This window comes from Schistocerca gregaria, chromosome 9 (genome assembly GCF_023897955.1).
Source record: "Schistocerca gregaria isolate iqSchGreg1 chromosome 9, iqSchGreg1.2, whole genome shotgun sequence".
In the NCBI taxonomy this organism is placed as follows: domain Eukaryota; kingdom Metazoa; phylum Arthropoda; class Insecta; order Orthoptera; family Acrididae; genus Schistocerca; species Schistocerca gregaria.
Window position 1 is genome coordinate 176,362,083 of NC_064928.1, and position 23,519 is coordinate 176,385,601.

Genomic DNA, 23,519 nt, shown 5'->3' on the forward strand with positions numbered 1-23,519 from the left:
GTTGCGATATTAAAGTTCTGGGTGGTTTCGTTGTCTAGGGGCTGGGGCACGTAGTTGTCGCATGACAGGCCAAACATTGCTGAGTCTACAGTATACAATAAGCATACGCACATGAATCGGATGGTCGAAGGTTTCTATCACTCGGCAATTGCGAATTATGAGTGGAACATACACTCCTGGAAATGGAAAAAAGAACACATTGACACCGGTGTGTCAGACCCACCATACTTGCTCCGGACACTGCGAGAGGGCTGTACAAGCAATGATCACACGCACGGCACAGCGGACACCCCAGGAACCGCGGTGTTGGCCGTCGAATGGCGCTAGCTGCGCAGCATTTGTGCACCGTCGCCGTCAGTGTCAGCCAGTTTGCCGTGGCATACGGAGCTCCATCGCAGTCTTTAACACTGGTAGCATGCCGCGACAGCGTGGACATGAACCGTATGTGCAGTTGACGGACTTTGAGCGAGGGCATATAGTGGGCATGCGGGAGGTCGGGTGGACGTACCGCCGAATTGCTCAACACGTGGGGCGTGAGGTCTCCACAGTACATCGATGTTGTCGCCAGTGGTCGGCGGAAGGTGCACGTGCCCGTCGACCTGGGACCGGACCGCAGCGACGCACGGATGCACGCCAAGACCGTAGGATCCTACGCAGTGCCGTAGGGGACCGCACCGCCACTTCCCAGCAAATTAGGGACACTGTTGCTCCTGGGGTATCGGCGAGGACCATTCGCAACCGTCTCCATGAAGCTGGGCTACGGTCCCGCACACCGTTAGGCCGTCTTCCGCTCACGCCCCAACATCGTGCAGCCCGCCTCCAGTGGTGTCGCGACAGGCGTGAATGGAGGGACGAATGGAGACGTGTCGTCTTGAGCGATGAGAGTCGCTTCTGTCTTGGTGCCAATGATGGTCGTATGCGTGTTTGGCGCCGTGCAGGTGAGCGCCACAATCAGGACTGCATACGACCGAGGCACACAGGGCCAACACCCGGCATCATGGTGTGGGGAGCGATCTCCTACACTGGCCGAACACGTCTGGTGATCGTCGAGGGGACACTGAATAGTGCACGGTACATCCAAACCGTCATCGAACCCATCGTTCTACCATTCCTAGACCGGCAAGGGAACTTGCTGTTCCAACAGGACAATGCACGTCTGCATGTATCCCGTGCCACCCAACGTGCTCTAGAAGGTGTAAGTCAACTACCCTGGCCAGCAAGATCTCCGGATCTGTCCCCCATTGAGCATGTTTGGGACTGGATGAAGCGTCGTCTCACGCGTTCTGCACGTCCAGCACGAACGCTGGTCCAACTGAGGCGCCAGGTGGAAATGGCATGGCAAGCCGTTCCACAGGACTACACCCAGCATCTCTACGATCGTCTCCATGGGAGAATAGCAGCCTGCATTGCTGCGAAAGGTGGATATACACTGTACTAGTGCCGACATTGTGCATGCTCTGTTGCCTGTGTCTATGTGCCTGTGGTTCTGTCAGTGTGATCATGTGTTGTATCTGACCCCAGGAATGTGTCAATAATGTTTCCCCTTCCTGGGACAGTGAATTCACGGTGTTCTTATTTCAATTTCCAGGAGTGTATAAATTTATAAATGAAAGATTGCAATTAAATAAAATCTGCTGGTACTATCTTACCGACTTTAAATGATGAGTACGATAGTAGAAGTACTTTTGAGAATGCGGTATATTTCTGCAAAACACTTATATATAAGTTGAATAATAGAGAAAGAATACATTCCTACTGTACGTAATTAGTTATGAATGACAACACAGCTCGCGTGATATTCACTTCCAAACGCACACTACGTCTTCACTGTAGAAGCCACAAAACTCACAGGTGCACAATCGGCACTCCAGAGTATTTCTATCTGCCGCGACCACGCGCAAACCGCTCCACACTCCCCACGTCTCTCCCGCGATTGGGCGTCCGTCGCGCCGATACGTCCAGCACTCTCGTGTCCTGTGCTGTCCTCTCCAGAACTGCCGCACTGCTCATAACTACCTCGGGTACTCCACAGACACGATCGCTGTGACTGGCTAGAGTGCTTCCGCCCTGTCTTCAAGCCAACGCCCACTCACAAACATAATGAAACATACGAAATGCTGGAGTTACATTTAAATAGAAATTTAAAAAAAATATTCCTACGGCTGGACCATAAACACGCTGTAACACACATTATTAGATACATAAACAAATTAAATGAACATATGTCAAAGGAATAGAACAAAAGGTAGGCCAGTAGCCTAATATCTCTGTGCTTTCTAAAACACAGTAAATATTTAACCAATTTCTTCATGAATGGTATCTATCGGATATAAACAAAGACATATATGAATAAATATATTTATGAGCATGCTGCTACCGTTTTTTCGTGTAACCTGGCGCGACCGATAGTAATAGGCCATTTTGACCTCCAATAACTTATGTACTATTCAAGTTACATGCCTGTAATTCATACCAATGTAGTTTTACACTAATAGCTTTCTAAATACATGGCTATCGACAAAATCGGATGACGTTTTTATATTTTGGAAATTCGTTGCTGAGTGTTACTTGTATAATTTACCTTCAAATACTAAACTTCAAACTAACAGAGATATTGAAAATCTGATTACACCATCAGAATCGTCGTACAAATAATAGTACCGTACATGTTTGTTTTTGAGGTATCATGATTCATCTGGCTGCTATTCATTTCTATACGAACTGTGAAATGTCTGCCATTAAGGCTTCACAAAGTCCGCCATCTTTGGCACTCCCGGCATAGACATATCCGTAATCGACACAAAGCACCGTTCTCGTCACAGCGGAATTCCCAGCCACGCGGCTGGACCACGCGCTGGGGCTACCCCTCTCGCCCGGATAACGTTCGCCACCACGTGTTTGCTTCCGGGCCCCGGCTGGCGCCACAATTCGCCCGTTACCTCGCACCCATTAGACAAAAAATTCAAAAGCACAATTCCGAGCAAATGCAGCGCGAACTGAAAAGGGGCTGAAAAGATATCATTTTGGTCGAATTTATGCATCAGGGGGAGGCTATCAATGCACGACGGTATTGTAAGATCCTAAGAAAACTTTAAAGGATCACCCAAAACAAAAGAAGGCGAATGATGACGAGAGGAGTGTGGGTGTTGCGCGACAGCGCCCGTCCTCGCACAGCCTCAGCCACCAAAGCCACTCTTGGATTCATTTGGTGGAAGTTTTGAACCACCGTGACTTAGCTCCTTCAGGTTACCATATTTTGGCATCCCTGGAGGGACGTATGAGTGGAATTAAATTTTAAACCGACGAGCAGCTATAGGAACAAGTTCTGAAGTGGAGGAAGGAACTGACGGGGGAGTTGTTCGAGGAGGCCATAAAGATGATTGTGCCACGGCTTACCAAAGGTACTGAACGAGATGGCGATTATAGTCAACAAGCTTACCAACAATGTCACGTAAATGCTTTAAAATCATTTTTTCTACAAGAATGTAAAAATCTGGTACACTACCTCCTTGACTGCCTCGTACAATAATAGGTCCAGCGTACGCGCGGTGTACTAGTACGTCTTTACACCGCGTACGCTCTAAGGATCAAAAAATGAAAATACTATTTTTCAAAAAATGACTATCACATATCGTCTATGATAAAGTGACAATTATGAATACCAATTATTGCCTGATTTTGTCAACAGTTGAAGAAGTTATTAACAAATCAAATTTTTATGCACTAAGTCCCATACGGCTTATGTGTCATTTAGCATTAATCCGGCAAAATTAGTTCTTTAGCTGATGACACATTTTTTACAACAAAATCCAAGCGCGTTGGCACACTTTTGGGTTGCCGAAGGTATGGGGCACCGGGTTTCTACGCAGGTCACGGATTTCCCGTAAATTATGGACTGGTAGTTTGTGGATTAATAATGGATCAAAGACTAAAGAAAAATCAAGACACGTTCATAAGATTTGTCCACCAGGAAAAAGCGCTCGACAACGTAGAATGGTACAACATGTTCGAAATTCTGAGGAAAACAGGATTAAGCTGTAGGGCGAGAAGGGTAATGTACAAAATGTACAAGAGCCAAAAGCGAACAATAAGAGTGAACGACCAAGATGGAATTGCTAAGATTAAAAAGGGTGTAAGACAAGGATGTAGTCTTTCGGCCCTACTATTCAATCGGTACATCAAAGAAGCAGTGATGGAAGTAAAAGAAAGGTTCAGAAGTGGAATTAAAATTCAAGGTGAAAGGATATGAATGATACAATTCCCTCATGACATTTCTATCCTGAGTGATCTGGTGTATGCAATGAACAGTCTAATGAGTACAGAATATGGATTCAGCGTAAATTGAAGAAAGACGACAGTAATGAGAAGTAGCAAAAATGAGAACAACGAGAAACTTAACATAAGGATTGATGGTCACGAAGTAGATGAAGTAAAGGAATTCTTCTACCTAGGCAGCAAAATAACCAAAGACGGACGGAGCAAGGAGGACATCAAAAGCAGACTGGCACTGGCAAAAAGGGATGTCTTGGCCAAGAGAAGTCTACCAGTATCAAACAAAGGCCTTAATTTGAGCAATAAATGTTTGAGAATGTAAGCTATAAGCTCTGGCAACGGTGCAGTGAGAGAGAGGGTGAGCAAGATAGAGAATGGGGAAAGTGATGAAACATAACACACTGAGTAATAAAAAAAAGAAAAATGTGTAACTGGCAGAAAACAGGAGTATAAGATAGACAGTTTGACGAAGAGAGAACTGGCCGTATACGTTAACTTTTTCGTGAAAGTGCACAAGTTTGAGAGATGGAAGTGCCCACCTTTCTATTCAATTGAATTGTGCTCACAATGCCGGGTAGCTTATTGCACAGGCGGGCTGCACCCACAGAGAAGGAGTTCGCTAATGTTTTTGTGTTACTAGAAGAATGCTGAAGATTAGATGGGTAGATCACATAACTAATGAGGAAGTATTGAATAGGATTGGGGAGAAGAGAAGTTTGTGGCACAACTTGACCAGAAGAAGGGATCGGTTGGTAGGACATGTTCCGAGGCATCAAGGGATCACAAATTTAGTATTGGAGGGCAGCGTGGAGGGTAAAAATCGTAGAGGGAGACCAAGACATGACTACACTAAGCAGATTCAGAAGGATGAAGGTCGCAGTAGGTACTGGGAGATGAAGAAGCTTGCACAAGATAGAGTAGCATGGAGAGCTGCATCAAACCAGTCTCAGGACTGAAGACCACAACAACAGCAGATAAGCAAGAGCTCGAAATTCAAGGTGATGGGTATTTAGTCTTTTATGCCAATTACCGGAGTGCATGCGCGCTGAGGAGTCCATGAAATGTTCATAGTATATGGTTTATTGCTAGTTACGTCACTTGTCTGGCATTAGCCGCGCTGACTGGGCGTACGAAGAACTAACCTGGTCAGCTTGGCGGGTGTCGGTTTCGGTTTTAGTTCTTTTGCAACTCCCATTGATCACAATCGTGACAACTTGTCGTGATGTGGAATGTGACTTTAGGCCTCCAAGTGAGACACGTTTTCAAGAAGAAAACGTTCATATAGGAGAGAAATGATTTCAGTTTGCTTTGAGACTTCCTTTATCTGCTAGCACCTTTCATTCGCAAAGGAAATGGAATTACGTCGCCGTATTTTTGTTACTTAATTGTAAATTAGCTATTTTTGTTACTGTATTTGTGGAATACAAAAAATGATAACGTGCTTGCCTCCCATGCAGGTGGCCCAGGTTCGATTCCCGTCCGGGCTGGAGATTTTCTCCGCTCGTAGATTGCGTGCTGTGTTATCCTTTCATTCTCATCATCAGCACTCAAGTCGCTTAATGTGGCGTCGCCTGAAATAACACTCACACTCGGCGGCCGATCTTTCCCGGATGGGGCCTCCAAGTCAACGATACCATTAAATTTTTTTTTAATCGAGCCTCAAGGTAGGACGCAATCAATTCAAAGACTTTCGTGTCGCACTTGTGAAAACACATATTGGCAAACCCTGTATCAAGTGCATTCTATTTAAAAATTAAAGGGGTTCTACACTATGTAATCAAAAGTACCCGGACACCCCGAAACACATACGTTTTTCATATTAGGTGCATTGTGATACCACCTACTGCCAGGTACCCCATATCAGCGACCTCAGCGTTGATTAGACATCGTGAGACAGCAGAATGGGGCGCTCCGCGGAACTCACGGACTTCGAACGTAGTCAGGTGATTGTGCGCAACTTGTGTAATATGTCGGTACTCGAGATTTCCACACTTCTTAACATCCCTGGTCCATTGTTTCCGATGTGATTGTGAAGTGGAAACGTGAAGGGACACGTAAAGCACAAAAGCGTTCAGGCCGACCTCGTCTGTTGACTGACAGACCGCCGACAGTCGAAGAGGGCCGTAATGTGTAATGGGCAGACATCTATCCAGACCATCACACAGGAATCCCAAACTGCATCAGGATCCACTGCAGGAACTATGACATTTGGGCGGGAGGTGAGAAAAGCTGGATTTCACGGTCGAGCGGCTGCTCGTAAGCCACAAACCACGCCGGTAAGCGCCAAACCATGTCTCACTTGCTGTAAGGAACCTAAACATTGGACGACTGAACTGAGGGAAAACGTTGTGTGGAGTGACGAATCACAGTGCACAGTGTGGCGATGCGATGGCAGGTTGTGGGTATGACGAATGCCCGGTGAACGTCATCTGCCGGCGTGTGTAGTGCCAACAGTAAAATTCGGAGGTGGTGGCGTTATGGCGTGGTCGTGTTTTTCATGGAGGGGGCTTGCACCGCTTGTTACTTTGCGTGGCACTATCACAGCACAGGCCTACACTGATGGTTTAAGCACCTTCTCGCCTCCCACTGTTACAATTCGGGGATGGCGATTGCATCTTTCAACACGATCGAGCACCTCTTACTAATGCACGGCCTGTGGTGGGGTGGTTACACGACAATAACATCCCTGTAATGCACTGGCCTGCACAGAGTCCTGACCTGAATCCTATGGAACACCTTTGGGATGTTTTGGAACGCCGACTTCGTGCTAGGCCTCACGGACCGGCATCTATACCTCTCCTCAGTGCAGTACTCCGTGAAGAATGGGCTGCCATTCCCCAAGGAACCTTCCAGCACCTCATTGAACGTATGCTTGCGAGAGTGGAAACTGTCATCAAGGCTAAGTGTGGGCCGACACCTTATTGAATTCCAGCATTACCGATGGAGGGCGCCACGAACTTATAAGTCATTTTCAGCCACTTTTCCGGATACTTTTGATCACATAGTGTATGTTTATAAATGAAAAGTGGTGTGTCTAGACGTATTAACTAGCAATTTTTTTTATGATTCCCCATCTTATCTTAAGTAGTTAGTAGTTCCTACTGAAAACTGGCTAACTAACTAGGTAAGAAACTGAAATGGTAGAACAATCTTGTAGGAAATGCCTGTCATTATTCTACATAAATAAGACATCGAGGCTGCAGGAGTAGAGGAAAAACCGAACAAGTGCGGGCAGGTTCCGCGCTGGAGGTTCCGTACAGACTTCATTATGTATTCAGGCAGTCCGTGTGTGGGTTTGGATGAGCGAGTTTGGGAGTGTCAAAATAAGTAGTACAGATGGACGTACCTTTTGTTTGCATTAACTTAGAAGCTTACATTTTTTACACCGTCATGGGACCGAAGACCTTAGTATTTGACATACACTTCAACTTGATACTCATCCTGATCGTGAGAAAAAGGCGTCTTAAGATGACGGACAGACAGACGGGCTATAGAGCGATCATATTAGGGTCCCAACTGAGATACGGAACCCTAAAAAAGTTGAATTATTCAAGATATAAATATCGAAGAGATTTTGCAACTGTATCTCCTTACGTTACTACACCGATGCAGCTAACATAATTGTTCCCTGAAGGGAGGAAGATTACAACACTAAGAGATGTATAGTGCATGAGATCTTCCATCCAATCATTTTGTGATGGTCTGGCGGCATCAGACAGCGCAGATCGCAATGAAACTACTGAAGAAATCAAATATTGGGTATATTCTTTGCAGTTTCCAAGCTCCCTAAGTTTAATTTTGAAATTATTCATTTGAAGCACTAACTTACACTGTTAAAATCATGTATATGTTGAAAAGTATAACAAGTGTAATTAACTGGCTCGAATATATGGAAGAGAACTCAAAAAATTGATTAAGTAAAAACGTATTTTGACATATCCAGTTACTGTTAAAACCTTACTTTACCCAAATTTAGTGTGTGTGCGAAACCATTCTCTGGACTAAACCCCTCAACTGTTAATCTGCAATTTTTGCCAGCCGTAAGCGATTTGATTGAACTACTTTTCTCGAAAGTTTCTATTCAACGCTATTACATTTCTTCCAATTAGAATAAGCCTGTAAGGAAATTTTTTTGTGTTCATACGTTCGCCTTTTTGCCCGCTAAACTCTCCCGCCCATTGATAGTGACCGGGCCAAATATCTCACGAAATAAGCGTCAAACGAAAAAACTGCAAAGAACGAAACTTGTCTAGCTTGAAGGGGGAAACCAGATGGCGCTATGGTTGGCCCGCTAGACGGCGCTGCCATATGTCAAACGGATATCAACTGCGTTTTTTAAAATAGTAATCCCCATTTTTGATTACATATTCGTATAGTACGTAAGGAATTGTGAATACTTTAGTTGTACCACTTTTTTCGCTTTGTGATAGATGGCGCTGTAATAGTTACAAACGTGTAAGTACGTGGTATCACGTAACATTCCGCCAGTGCAGACGGTATTTACTTCGTGATACCGTTTACCTACTGCGGGAAAGGTCGACATCGTGTTGATGTACGGCTATTGTGATCAAAATGCCCAACGGGCGTGTGCTCTGTATGCTGCTCGGTATCCTGGACGACATCGTCCAAGTGTCCGGACCGTCCGCCGGATAGTTACGTTATTTAACGAAACAGGAAGTGTTCAGCCACGTGTGAAACGTCAACCACGACCTGCAACAAATGATTATGCCTAAGTAGGTGTTTTAGCTGCTGTCGCGGCTAATCCGCACATCAGTAGCAGACAAATTGCGCGAGAATCGGGAATCTCAAAAACGTCGGTGCAGAGAATGCTACATCAACATCGATTGCAGCCGTACCACATTTGTATGCAACAGGAATTGCATGACGGCGACTCTGAACGTCGTGTACAGTTGTGCAACTGGGCACAAGGGAAATTACTGGGCGATGACACATTTTTTGCACGCGTTCTGAATAGCGACATAGCGTCATTCACCAAGAGCGGTAACGTAAACTGGCATAACAAGCACTATTGGGCAACGGAAAATCGACGATGGCTGCGACATGTGGAACATCTGCGACCTTGGCGGGTTAATGTATGGTGCGGCATTATGGGAGGAAGGATAAATGGCCCCTATTTTATCGATGGCAATCTAAATAGTGCAATGTATGCTGATTTCCTACGTAATGTTCTTCTGAAGTTACCACAAGACGTTTCACTGCATGAAAGAGTGGCGATGTACTTCCAACATGATGGATGTCCGGCACATAGCTCACGTGCGGTTGAAGCGGTATTGAATAGCATATTTCATGACGGGTGGATTGGTCGTCGAAGCACCATACCATGGCCCGATGGCCTGCACGTTCACTGGATCTGACGTCCCCGGATGTCTTTATGTGGGGAAAGTTGAAGGATATTTGCTATCGTGATCCACCGACAACGCCTGACAACACGCGTCTGCCCATTGTCAATGGGCTCTGGAGGCAAAAGGAATAACATTCGTACGTCAACATTTAGTGATGTGGTAACCATTATTTTAAAAATGGTTTCTCCACCAATCGCAGAGTCCCCACTGAAGACCACCAGATTTTGAGTTGTTTCTCAAATTGAAGTAACAACTACATGAAAAACATTTTGATACAACTGACAAAGCTACCGGTGAGGTGGCCCAACTAATCAAACAGCTCAACAATAGAGTTACCCTATACGGAATACAAAAGTTGCCAAAATTTTGGGACGCCATCATAAGCCATAATAGAGGTTATATAGAAGGGCTTCAAAGGTGTTTTGTAAAATAAATAATTTATCTTACAGTGTGCAGAACTTTTGAACTGACCCTCATAGAAAATGTGTTTTGTAAAAACGTCCTCCCCATTTAAGGAAAATCCCTGATAAGGGGAAAAAAATTGAGTCCTCCGAGATTCGTTAAGAAGGGGCTTTACTTTTCCAGAACTAGTTTGCTACCTATGGTTTCAAAATTATTATTATTCTGGTAGTAATTCAGGGTTTTCTGATACCTGTGGTGTTAAGTGCATAGAGGAATTTCTATTTCACAGAATTGATTTATGGTCAAAATTTTATACAACAATGTGTTTGAAGATTGTGACTATACTTATAAACCTTTCCTGTAACAACGTAGAACTGATTCAAAATGCAAATTTTCCTGATTGCAGAAATTTTTTGGTTTTACGTAATACAAAACAACTCTGAAATTATTTTAACTGAGAGGATTCCTTTGGTCATACAAAAAATGAAATAAGGAATACTGTTTTTATTTCGCTCCAAAAAAGTAAGATCTGAACGACATTAAAAGAATATGGAAATTTATTTTCATTATATTATGCTGTCAACCAAAATTATGTTAGCATGAATTGTGTGGAATAAGCCCAAGTAAATAATTTTTGAAGTACTGGTATAAATACACTCAAACTTTTACTTTGTTTAGAGCTGTGAAAGAAGCTGGAGCATGGGTTGCACAGTACAGTAAGTATCAACAAGTAATGCGCTGATGTAACTATCACATGACATGGTGAACTGCACTTGCCACACTGTGGACTGAGACTTGGTAAAAAACCTTTGTGATATTTCTGTCCATAATTCTACTTAAGAATCACATGGCAGCAAATTAATATTTTTGTATTAACTACAACTGTTTCAATGTGTTAGCTTTTGGACCAATGTACTGATATATATATATATATATATATATATATATATATATATATATATATATATATATATATATATATATATATTATTTCCCCAAGTCAACATCCCTTGATCTCAACTACATACTAATCATACAGGGATGGATGAGGTATCGTTAGAAAGGTTCTTTAGCCACTAGAACTTAATGTTTGTGAAAAATTTAAAAACGAAAGACTTAATTATCATAGGCAAAAGGGCATCATGGATATCCGGCTTCATATCTATACTGTACAAAGCTAACTTATTAATCATCACTGCGAAACTTCCTTTTCGTATAACCTTCTAACCAATACTATTTTATAAACTGGATAATTTGTGTTTGTAACAGATAACAACAATGACTACTGCAGTAGTCCATTATCTCTACCCATTGGACAAGCTGACTTTTCTACATGAACATACTTTCCAACACGACAAATAGTTTTCATTGTTGCCTTTAACTGTGATTTACATATTGCCTTTTTTTGTCATCAGTCTACTGACTGGTTTGATGCGGCCCGCCACGAATTCCTTTTCCTTTCCTGTGCTAACCTCTTCATCTCAGAATAGCACTTGCAACCTACGTCCTCAATTATTTGCTTGACGTATTCCAATCTCTGTCTTCCTCTACAGTTTTTGTCCTCTACAGCTCCCTCTAGTACCATGGAAGTCATTCCCTCATGTCTTAGCAGATGTCCTATCATCCTGTCCCTTCTTCTTATCAGTGTTTTCCACATATTCCTTTCCTCTCCTATTCTGCGTAAAACCTCCTCATTCCTTACCTTATCAGTCCACCTAATTTTCAACATTCGTCTATAGCATCACATCTCAAATGTTTCGATTCTCTTCTGTTCCGGTTTTCCCACAGTCCATGTTTCACTACCATACAATGCTGTACTCCAGACGTACATCCTCAGAAATTTCTTCCTCAGATTAAGGCCGGTATTTGATATTAGTAGACTTCTCTTGGCCAGAAATGCCTTTTTTTCCATAGCGAGTCTGCTTTTGATTTCCTCCTTGCTCCGTCCGTCATTGGTTATTTTACTGCCTAGGTAGCAGAATTACTTAACTTCATTGACTTCGTGACCATCAATCCTGATATTAAGTTTCTCACTGTTCTCATTTCTACTACTTCTCATTACCTTCGTCTTTCTCCGATTTACTCTCAAACCATATTGTGTGCTCATTGACTGTTCATTCCGTTCAGCAGATCATTTAATTCTTCTTCACTTTCACTCAGGATAGCAATGTCATCAGCGAATCTTATTACTGATATCCTTTCACCTTGTATTTTAATTCCACTCCTGAACCTTTCTTTTATTTCCATCATTGCTTCCTCGATGTACAGATTGAAGAGTAGGGGCGAAAGGCTACAGCCTTGTCTTCTTACGCCCTTCTTAAAACGAGCACTTCATTCTTGATCGTCCACTCTTATTATTCCCTCTTGGTTGTTGTACATATTGTATATGACCCATCTCTCCCTATAGCTTACCCCCAACTTTTTTCAGAATCCCGAACAGCTTGCACCATTTTATATTGTCGAACGCTGTTTCCAGGTCGACAAATCCTATGAACGTATCTTGATTTTTCTTTAGCGTTGCTTCCATTATTAGCCGTAACGTCAGAATTGCCTCTCTCGTGCCTTTACTTTTCCTAAAGCCAAACTGATCGTCACATAGCACATTATCAATTTTCTTTTCCATTCTTCTGTATATTATTCTTGTAAGCAGCTTCGATGCATGAGCTGTTAAGCTGATTGTGCGATAATTCTCGCACTTGTCGGCTCTTGCCGTCTTCGGAATTGTGTGGATGATGCTTTTCCGAAAGTCAGATGGTATGTCGCCAGACTCATATATTCTACACACCAACTGAATAGTCGTTTTGTTGCCACTTCCCCTAATGATATTAGAAATTCTGATGGAATGTTATCTATCCCTTCTGCCTTATTTGACCGTAAGTCCTCCAAAGCTCTTTCAAATTCCGATTCTAATACTGGATCCCCTATTTCTTCTATATCGACTCCTGTTTCTTCTTCTATCACATCACACAAATCTTCCCCCTCATAGAGGCTTTCAATGTATTCTTTCCACCTATCTGCTCTCGCCTCTGCATTTAACAGTGGAATTCCCGTTGCACTCTTAATGTTTCCACCGTTGCTTTTAATGTCACCAAAGGTTGTTTTGACTTTCCTGTATGCTGAGTCTGTCCTTCCCACAATCATATCTTCTTGGATGTCTTCACATTTTTCCTGCAGCCATTTCGTCTTAGCTTCCCTGCACTTCCTATTTATTTCATTCCTCAGCGACTTGTATTTCTGTATTCCTGATTTTCCCGGAACATGTTTGTACTTCCTCCTTTCATCAATCAACTGAAGTATTTCTTTTGTTACCCATGGTTTCTTGGCAGATACCTTCTTTGTACCTATGTCTTCCTTCCCAACTTCTGTGATCGCCCTTTTTAGAGACGTCCATTCCTCTTCAACTGTGTTGCCTACTGCGCCATTCCTTTTTGCTGTATCTATAGCGTTAGAGAACTTCAAACGTATCTCGTCATTCCTTAGAACTTCCGTATCCCACTTCTTAGTGTATTGATTCTTCCTGACTAATGTCTTGAACTTCAGCCTACTCTTCATCACTACTATACGGTGATCTGAGTCTATATCTGCTCCTGGAACGCCTTAAAATCCAGTATCTGATTTCGGAATCTCTGTCTGACCATGATGTAATCTAATTGAAATCTTCCCGTATCTCCCGGCCTTTTCCAAGTATACCTCCTCCTCTTTTGATTCTTGAACAGGGTATTTGCTATTACTAGCTTAAACTTGTTAAAGAACTCAATTAGTCTTTCTCCTCTTTCATTCCTTGTCCCAAGCCCATGTTCTCCTGTAACCTTTTCTTCTACTCCTTCCCCTACAACTCCATTCCAGTCGTCCATGGCTATTAGATTTTCGTCCCCCTTTACATACTGCATTACCCTTTCAATATCCTCATACACTTTCTCTATCTGTTCATCTTCAGCTTGCGACGTCGGCATGTATACCTGAACTATTGTTGTCGCTGTTGGTCTACTGTCGATTCTGATTAGAACAACCCGGTCACTGAACTGTTCACAGTAACAGACCCCCTGCCCTACCTTCATATTCATAACGAATCCTACACCTGTTATTCCATTTTCTGCTGCTGTTGATATTACCCGATACTCATCTGACCAGACATCCTTGTCTTCCTTCCACTTCACTTCACTGACTCCTACTGTATCTAGATTGAGCCTTTGGATTTCCCTTTTCAGATTTTCTAGTTTCCCTACCACATTCAAGCTTCTGACATTCCACGCCCCGACTCGTAGAACGTTATCCTTCCGCTGATTATTCAATCTTTCTTTCATGGTAACCTCCCCCTTGGCAGTCCCCTCCCAGAGATCCGAGTGGGGGACTATTCCGGAATCTTTTTCCAATGGAGAGATCATCATGACACTTCTTCAACTACAGGTCACATGTCCTGTGGATACACGTTACGTGCCTTTAATGCAGTGGTTTCCATTGCCTTCTGCATCCTCATGTTGTTGATCATTGCTGATTCTTCCGCCTTTAGGGGCAATTTCCCACCCCTAGGACAAGAGAGTGCCCTGAACCTCCATCCGCTCCTCCGTCCTCTGTGACAAGGCCGTTGGCAGAATGAGGCTGACTTCTTATGCTGGAAGTCTTCGGCCGACAATGCCGATTATTTATCAAAATTTAGGCAGTGGCGGTGACCGAACCCGGGACCGAAGACAGTAGACGTGCGAACATTAAAGAATGCGAACTACTCGTTGTTGAGATGAATGTCGTTACACGTATTGCCAAATGCATTGAGGTTGACGGACTTCATTTTAAGCATTTATTGCATTAATGTGGTATTTACAGGTAATCACGCTGTAACAACATGCGTTCTCAGAAATAAGTTCTCATAGGTACATGTATGACATTGGAACAACCGAAATAAAATGTTCAAACGTACGTAGTTCTGTACTTTAATTTAAAAAACCTACCTGTTACCAACTGGTTGTCTAACATTGTGAGCCGTATGTTTGTGACTATTACAGCACCATCTATCACAAAGCGAAAAAATGGTCCAACTACAGCATTCATATTTGTTTACATACTGCACGAATATGTAATATAAATAGGGGTTCCTATTTAAAAAAACGCAGTTGATATCCGTTTGACCTATGGTCGCGCCATCTAGCGGGCCAACCATAGCGCCATCGGTTTCCCCCTTCAAACTAGACATGTTTCATTCTTTGCAGTTTTTTTGTTTGACGCTTATTTCGTGAGATATTTGGCCTGCTCACGATCAGTGGACCGCTCTGTATAAAATCCAGGTTTGCAATTTTTTGTAACAAATAATGTTCCATCTTCAATAATCAGCCATGAACTGTAAAGTCCACCGTGGCCATAAGAAACTTAACAGTGTATACACGGTGTCTATAAAATCCCACAACCATTTAAAATCAAAAGTAGGAAACTATGAGGTTTGTTGTAATTTCTTATTTGCCATTTGTTGCAGACTAACGTGGAGTGCACCACAATGGTGACAGAACACTAGAAGCCGCAATGTGTCATCTCGTTTGTAGAATACAAATCTGGGCCGGTACTGGTACTGAATATTGACCCCAGTATGGGACGGCACCACCGGCAGTAAAAAGCATAGTGAGGTGGTTCAAGGACTTCGAAGAGACAGGCAGTCTCAAAGATCTTCCTCGAAGTGGATGGCCCGCTGTGTCTCAAACACGTGTTGACAGAGTGCAAACTGCATTTCAGAGTAGCCTCCAGAAGTCAATTCGCCGTGTTTCATGCGAATTTTAGAAAGCAAGATCGACTGTTTATGAGATGCAACATAAGCTGTTACGCCCTCTGTGTACATAACACAAATCGTCCAAGCATTGCAGTCAAACTATCGTCCTGTGGTATGGATTCGTGTGTTTCGCGCTGGCCTCCATACATGCTGACAATGAATACCTGAAAAAATGCCTGTTTTCAAATGAAGAAGCTTTCCACTCTCTTCAACATCTGAATCGCCACACAATTACGATCTGAAGTTCAGAAAACCCATACAACATACGTGAACACATCCGTAATAGCCTGAAGCTTAATATTTGGTGTGACCTAATGTACACTACTGGCCATGAAAAACTGCTACACCAAGAAGAAATGCAGATGATAAACGGGCATTCATAGTACAAACATATTATACTAGAACTGACATGTGATTACATTTTGACGCAATTTGGGTGCATAGATCCTGAGAAATGAGTACCCAGAACAACCACCTCCGGCCGTAATAACAGCCTTGATACGCCTGGGCATTGAGTCAAACAGAGCTTAGATAGCGTGTACAGATACAGCTGCCCATGCAGCTTCAAAACGATATCACAGTTCATCAAGAGTAGTGACTGGCTTATTGTGACGAGCCAGTTGCTCGGCCACCATTGACCAGATGTTTTCAGTCGGTGAGAGATCTGGAGAATGTGCTGGCCAGGGCAGCAGTCGAACATTTTCCATATCCAGAAAGGCCCGTGCATTACCTTCAACATGCGGTCGTGTATTATCCTGCTGAAATGTAGGGTTTCGCAGGGATCGAATTAAGGGTAGAGCCAACGGTCGTAACGCATCTGAAATGTAACGTCCATATTCTGCTAGCAGTCATCGAATCACGACCAACGCGAGCAGCAATGTCGCGATATGATCAACCGCAATCCGACATTTATCAAAGTCGGAAACGTGATGGTACGCATTTCTCCTCCTGACACAAGGCATCACAACAACGTTTCACGAGGCACCGCCGGTCAACTGCTGTTTGTGTATGAGAGATCTGTTGGAAACTTTCGTCTTGTCAGCACATTGTAGTTGTCGCCACCGGTGCCAACCTTGTGTGAATGCTCTGAAAAGCTAATCATTTGCATATCACAGGATCTTCTTCCTGTCGGTTAAATTTCGCGTCTGTAGCACGTCATCTTCGTGGTGCAGCAATTTTAATGGCAAGTAGTGTAGAACGGAGCACAGTGGTGACATTTTCGAATAGGACAATGCTCAGCTACACGCGGCACGTGCCTCTGTGGACTGTCTGCGTGGCTTTGAGGTACTCCTATGGATAGAAAGATCCGCAGATATGTACCCGATAACACAGATGTGAATCCGTCTCGGGCATCAAATCTGTCCCAGTGCGAGTATCCATGATATCAAATACCGGTCAAAACAGTTGTGGGCCAGGAGAATATTTCGCTGTTTTGTGACAGCCTGCTGGCCGCTATGGTCGAGCGGTTCTAGGCGCTTCAGTCCGAAACCGCGGGACTCCTACGGTCGCAGGTTCGAATCCTGCCTCGGGCATGGATGTGAGTGATGTCTTTAGGTTAGTTAGGTTTAAGTATTTCTAAGACTAGGGGACTGATGACCTCAGATGTGCTTAGTGCGATTTGAACCATTTGTGACAGCCCTACCACCCGAATCAGTACTGTTGAGGCTCTGAAAATTCATACAAATTTCTTCAACACAGCTCTAATAGCTCAAAGCTTAGTGTTTGAAGCGGGATGATGAACGATGGTGCACAGTGTTGACATGTTCGGACAGCACAACGCTCGGCTACATATGGCACGTGCCTCTTTGAACTGTCTGCGAGACCTGCGGGCCAAAGATTCGCAGATCTGTCCCTGATAGAAGACGTTTGGGTCTATCTTGAACATCAACTTCGTCCCATGCAAGTATTCGGGATATCAAAGACCGATCATAAAAGTTGTGGGGCAGCTTGGCTCAGGGGAAGACATTGCGGCCTTATAACAGCCTCCTCAACTGAATCAGTGTATGCGTCCAGGCCAGGACAGAGGGTGTGCAGCCGTACAGGTAAGTGGGTTCCTACTGCCAAGGTGTTTGTTAATCTGTTTATTTTGCAGTCCCTGAAATAGCATCACAGACTGTTTCAGCCCATGAAGTTTCGCTTCGTTGCATCCCCCCCCCCCCTCTTCCCCCTTCTCTTCTGTGCTCCACTTTTTTTTGTGCTAACCACATCTGCCACTGGCCTAGCGTTATCTTCTGAAGTGCTCATGTTTCTAAAGTGGTATAGCGACAAGCATTTGTGCAACCGAGATACAAAAATTTAATGTATCTCGCGTACACACTGTAACCGATTAATTAACACTGCAGTCGCTACGAATTTACTTCAAAACTGCATTTCATGTTCCTGATTGTTTCACAGCTTCTCATTAACTTTGAGCATTATCTTCATAACAAACATCCTCCTTATCTACATGTGTGAAATTACTTGCACATCAATTGTATTTCTTGCCATAAACATCCTTATCGTAATCGCTTGCGATATCTTGCCTCCCAATGTTCAAAGGTGGCGTTTGTTCTAGGTGTGTCTCCCTGATGTGATTACTAATCACTGCCTGATAAGTTCCTTCCCGCGTTTATAGTTTTCTCTGGAAAGCTGGGAGGTATTTGATCTTTTGGGTTAGACGTTCAGGGTGTCTCCAAACTTTAGGGTCAAAATTATACAGACCACAGAGTATTTTGAAACGGGAATTAAATGGTCGTAAATGTTGAGTGAGCAATGTGTTTTTGAGGCGCTTATTTGGAAACATATTGCAGAAGGAACAAGTGGATGTCGCACAGACGTTTGTGTACAGGCTGTCCATAAAGTCCCGCTATCATTTCGAAAAATTATAACGTGGAAACTCTTATTATAGATAGAGCATCGTGGTGTTTTCGTAGTACGTTTCGCAGCCCTCGAAGGTATTTTGTGTTATACTACAACTGTCTATTTATCACCAAGACGCGTTTAGAAGGTTTAAACCTCTATCATCAGGTGGGTTTGCATTTGTTAGTATGACATACGTGGGTGTTGTGTTACGATTTTGGATGAACTTGTGCCACAGTCTACTGGAGAAACAAAACACTATTTAAGAACATGTTTTTGCGTTTTTTTACTGAAAACTAAACGTAAAACAAATAATATAGAATACCTCCAGTGGTCACAGATTACTGTCACTGCCGTAGCACATCACGCGTAAACTGTTGTTTTGAAAACAAAGATTGCGTCTGGAAACTATTAGGTGTAAACACAACATGTGTTGGAATATTTATTTCTAGTGGTCAAACATCCGATTCTGTCAAGATTATGTAGCTTAAATTTCATACTCGTTTACGCAATCAGGTGACATCTTGCAAACTTTAAGTACAATACTTACGTTGCGAACAGTTGTAAAATTATACAGAAATAACAAATGTGGTTGGGATTCAGAGATAGGAATGAAATGCTGAAGGCGGAGGGAGAGAAAGAGAAAGAGAGAGAGAGAGAGAGGGGGAGGGAGAGAGAGGAAGGAACGATTGGATGAGAGCAAATTTTACAAAGCAGAAGGTTCTTAAGATTGTATCTGTTACATGTAATCTGGCAGATTAAAACTGTGTACCGGACCGAGACTCGAACCTTTGCCTGTCGCGGGCAAGTGGTTCCAAAGTAAAGTTTGGAACGTAGGAGACGAGGTACCTGCCGAAGTAAAGCAGTTAGGACGGGGCGTGAGTCGTGCTTGGGTAGCTCAGTTGGTAGAGCACTTGTCTGTGAAAGGCAAAGGTCCCGAGTTCGAGTCTCGGTCCGGCACACAGTTTTAATCTGCCAGGAAGTTTCAAAACAGCGCACACTCCGCTGCAGTGTGAAAATGTCATTCTGGTATTTATAAGTACACTGTGTATGTCCAAAACCCAGTAGATATGCATCTCTGACCACTGGTTCCCTATCTTAATGCAGCCGGTCATGGACACATTATCATCTGTTTCAATTTGACCCTAAATCTTTGGACATCCTGTATAGTTACCATCCTCCGTCTTCAAGCCTGACGTCTAAGATATATTTTTCATGAAGTTAGCAGATAACTCTCGCTGACAGACACGTTCCCGATCATCTGTGAGGAGCAAGAGGTCTGAACACTATTGGATTACACCACCGGAAAATATAGCTGCTGGTTTCATTGAAGAATGGCCCATGTGTAAAACTCAAACAGCGATTGCAAGGTGGAAAAAGGCCATATGCAGTAGTGGGGTTATTGGACAACATCAACCCTTTGTGACTGTGGAGTTCAAGAAGCTGCGCAGCACTTATACCGGTGTAGACTATGTCATGCGAGATGTACCATTAGCTTTAAATCTTAAATTAGCATTTGGTTTATGACCATTAATGTGTGTGTGTGTGTGTGTATGTACATATCTTGTATTGTTGTTGTTGTGGTCTTCTGTCCTGATAATGGTTTGATGCAGCTCTCCATACTACTCTATCCTGTCCAAGCTTCTTCATCTCCCAGTACTTACTGCAAACTACATCCTTCTGAATCTGCTTAGTGTATTCATCTCTTGGTCTCCCTTTACGATTTTTACCCTCCACGCTGTCCTCCAACGCTAAATTTGTGATTCCTTGATGCCTCAGAACATGTCCTACCAAACGGTCTCTTCTTCTTGTCAAGTTGTGCCACAAACTCCTCTTCTCCCCAATTCTATTCAATACCTCCTCATTAGTTATGTCATCTACCCACCTAATCTTCAACATTCTTCTGTATCACCACATTTCGAAATCTTCTATTCTCTTCTTGTCCAAACTATTTATCGTCCATGTTTCACTACCATACATGGCTACACTGCATTCAAATACTTTCAGAAACGGCTTCCTGACACTTAAATCTATTCTCGATGTTAACAAATTTCTCTTCTTCAGAAACGCTTTCCTTGCCATTGCCAGTCTACATTTTATATCCTCTCTACTTCGACTAACATCACTTATTTTGCTCCCCAAATAGCAAAACTCCTTTACTACTTTAAGTGTCTCATTTTCTAATTTAATTCCCTCAGCATCCCCCGACTTAATTCGACTACATTCAATTATCCTCGTTTTGGTTTTGTTGATGTTCATCATGTAACCTCCTTTCAATACACTGTAAATTCCGTTGTCAATTCCGTTCAGCTGCTGTTCCAGGTCCTTCGCTGTCTCTGAGAGAATTACAATGTTATCAGCGAACCTTAAAGTTTTTATTTCTTCTTCATGGATTTTAATCCCAACTCCGAATTTTTCTTTTGTTTCCTTTACTGCTTGGTTAATATACAGATTGAATAACACCGGGAGAGGCTACAAACCTCACTCCCTTCCCGACCACTGTTTCTCTTTCATGTCCCTCGACTCTTATAACTGCCATTTGGTTTATGTACAAATTGTAAATAGCCTTTCGCTCACTGTATTTTACCCTTACATCTTTAGAATTTGAAAGAGAGTATTCCAGTTAACATTGTCAAAAGCTTTCTCTAAATCTACAAATGCTAGAAACGTAGGTTTGCCTTTCCTTAATCTTTCTTCTAAGATAAGTCTTAATGTCAGTATTGCCTCACCTGTTCCAACATATCTTGTATGTTGGCACGAATAAATAAATAAATAAATACGCATACTAAAAATCTGCATTCCATATTGGAAAGAGCTTGCCTCACAGCTTTGAACTGACAAAAGCCCTTGCGTATTGCACGTTTGTGGTAAGTGTCACAGTTGAGATATCGCAATTGTTTTGTTATAGGAAAAAGGGGACAGCCTATACAGCATTTTAGGTTCTGTTCTATAGCTGACCATACTGTCGAGTCTCTCTTTAAAACGAAATGATGCTGCGGCGAATATTCGAAATAGCGCGCTAAAATGGAAGAGCCATGAGAAATCATTGAATTTGGAACTACGGCTGGCAACAAATAAGAGATTTAGCAAACAGCGAAATATTTTTAAGGGCGAAGTATTTCGGCTTTTCCTTTTTGATTCCGCATGTTTAACCGTCTTTCATTTTTTTAAACTAAATTATTAATGAGCTTACGCATTTTCCCTCAGTTTTGTACTAGACAGTTTCCTGTTGCAACTACTTCAAAATAAGCACAGTCGTTTGCGTATCTGTGTAATCCAGAGGCAATGGCTCAGAGTGTCGTATTGGAATCTTATCTGTCGGTAGAAACTGCTCGACACTTCTATATATTCAACGAATTGATTGGCAGCACGCTCCCACACAAGCGATTTAATCTGTCACTAACTGCGTAAGTGGATGGCCATAGAATCACATGAAATAGCCTACGCCATTGCTTCTACTATACCGTGTCTCGATGTTTTAAACGCATAACGCGGTTCTTTCTGGTATGGTAACTAGAATTAGATCTGTGTTATACTGAACTCTGAAGAATAACTTTTTTCCGTTTTGATGTATTTAGGTTCGCATCTGTACCAGAAACAATAGCTCAGCGTTTCCAATAAATAAATTATGAAAACAGGGCAAAACTATGACATTAAAAATTCTGCTCACAATGTAAAAAAATAGCTTTATAGATAATCACGCGATTATAGTAGTATACATATTTTTCTTTTCCTATTTATTCTTTGCATTCTTTCTTTCCACGTTTGTCCCATATGAAATTTAAAAACTTTCATGTACCATGTAGCGTCTAACTAGTAATGCTATAAAAATATACGAGCGCTGGAACTTTAATAGTGGCAACTATTTATTTACAGCTCGTCCTAAATAGACACGTCTTTCAAAGTTTTACTGACCTTTCAAGTAGTCACGAGCATTGTGTATAACCCGTTGCCAGGGAGGTGGAAGTCGGAGGATACTCTTAGCAGTGCCAGTTGTGTTGACAGTTCGAGCGGCGCGGTCTATTGCCCGACGAATTTGTAGCAGTTCTGAAGTGAATGTCGTGAAGTGTTTCCTTCAGTTCAGAAATCGAGTTGAACTCACGAGGGCGTAAGTCAGGGGAGTGCAGTAGGTGGTATAGCACTTAGCAGCCCCATCACTCAGACAAGTCAGTAACAGCTTGCACTGTACGTGCTTGAGCATTGTCCTGCAAAATGATGGTCAGGTCCTGCAGAAATTGTCATCTTTTCTGTCTCTACGCTGTGCATTTTTGGAACACAACCTACAACCAGCTTAGAGACAGAAGTGATGACACTTTCTGCAGGACCTGACCATCATTCTGCAGGACAGAGCTCAAGCACGTTCAGTGCACGCTGTTACTGATTTGTTTGACTGCTGGGGCTGCTATGTGCTATACCACATACTGCACTCCCCTGACTTAAGCCCTCGTGAGTTCAACTCGATTTCTAAACTGAAGGAAACACTTCACGGCATTCACTTCAGAACTGCTACAAATTCGTCGGGAAATAGACCGCGCCGCTCGAACTGTCAACACAACTGGCACTGCTAAGAGTGTCCTACGACTTCCACCTCCCCGGCAACGGGTTTTACACAATGCACGTATCTATTTTGTACTAGTTGTAAATAAATGGTTGACACTGTTAAAGCTCCAACCCTCGTATAATATAACAGATCGTCGTCGCTATGTAGAAAGTGTTCTGGGAACATAAAATACTTCTGGGTTAATAATGTACACAAAACACTAAAGTTAATTTTGAAGTTATCTTTTGTTTCTTTATCGTTCCTTGACCAAGAAGTATTTCGAGTATGCACTGGTGTTAATAAGCTTTACATTTCATTCTTTCATATTAATGACAAGTACGCCACATTATAT

General features: G+C 42.8%; 1 protein-coding gene across 2 annotated transcripts in view; it reads right to left on the bottom strand.

Moving 5' to 3' along the window:
* Positions 1 to 23,519, bottom strand: part of LOC126291583 (luciferin sulfotransferase-like) — a 177,702-nt gene that overhangs the window by 53,232 nt on the left and 100,951 nt on the right. The gene's annotated exons all lie outside the window — the stretch shown is intronic.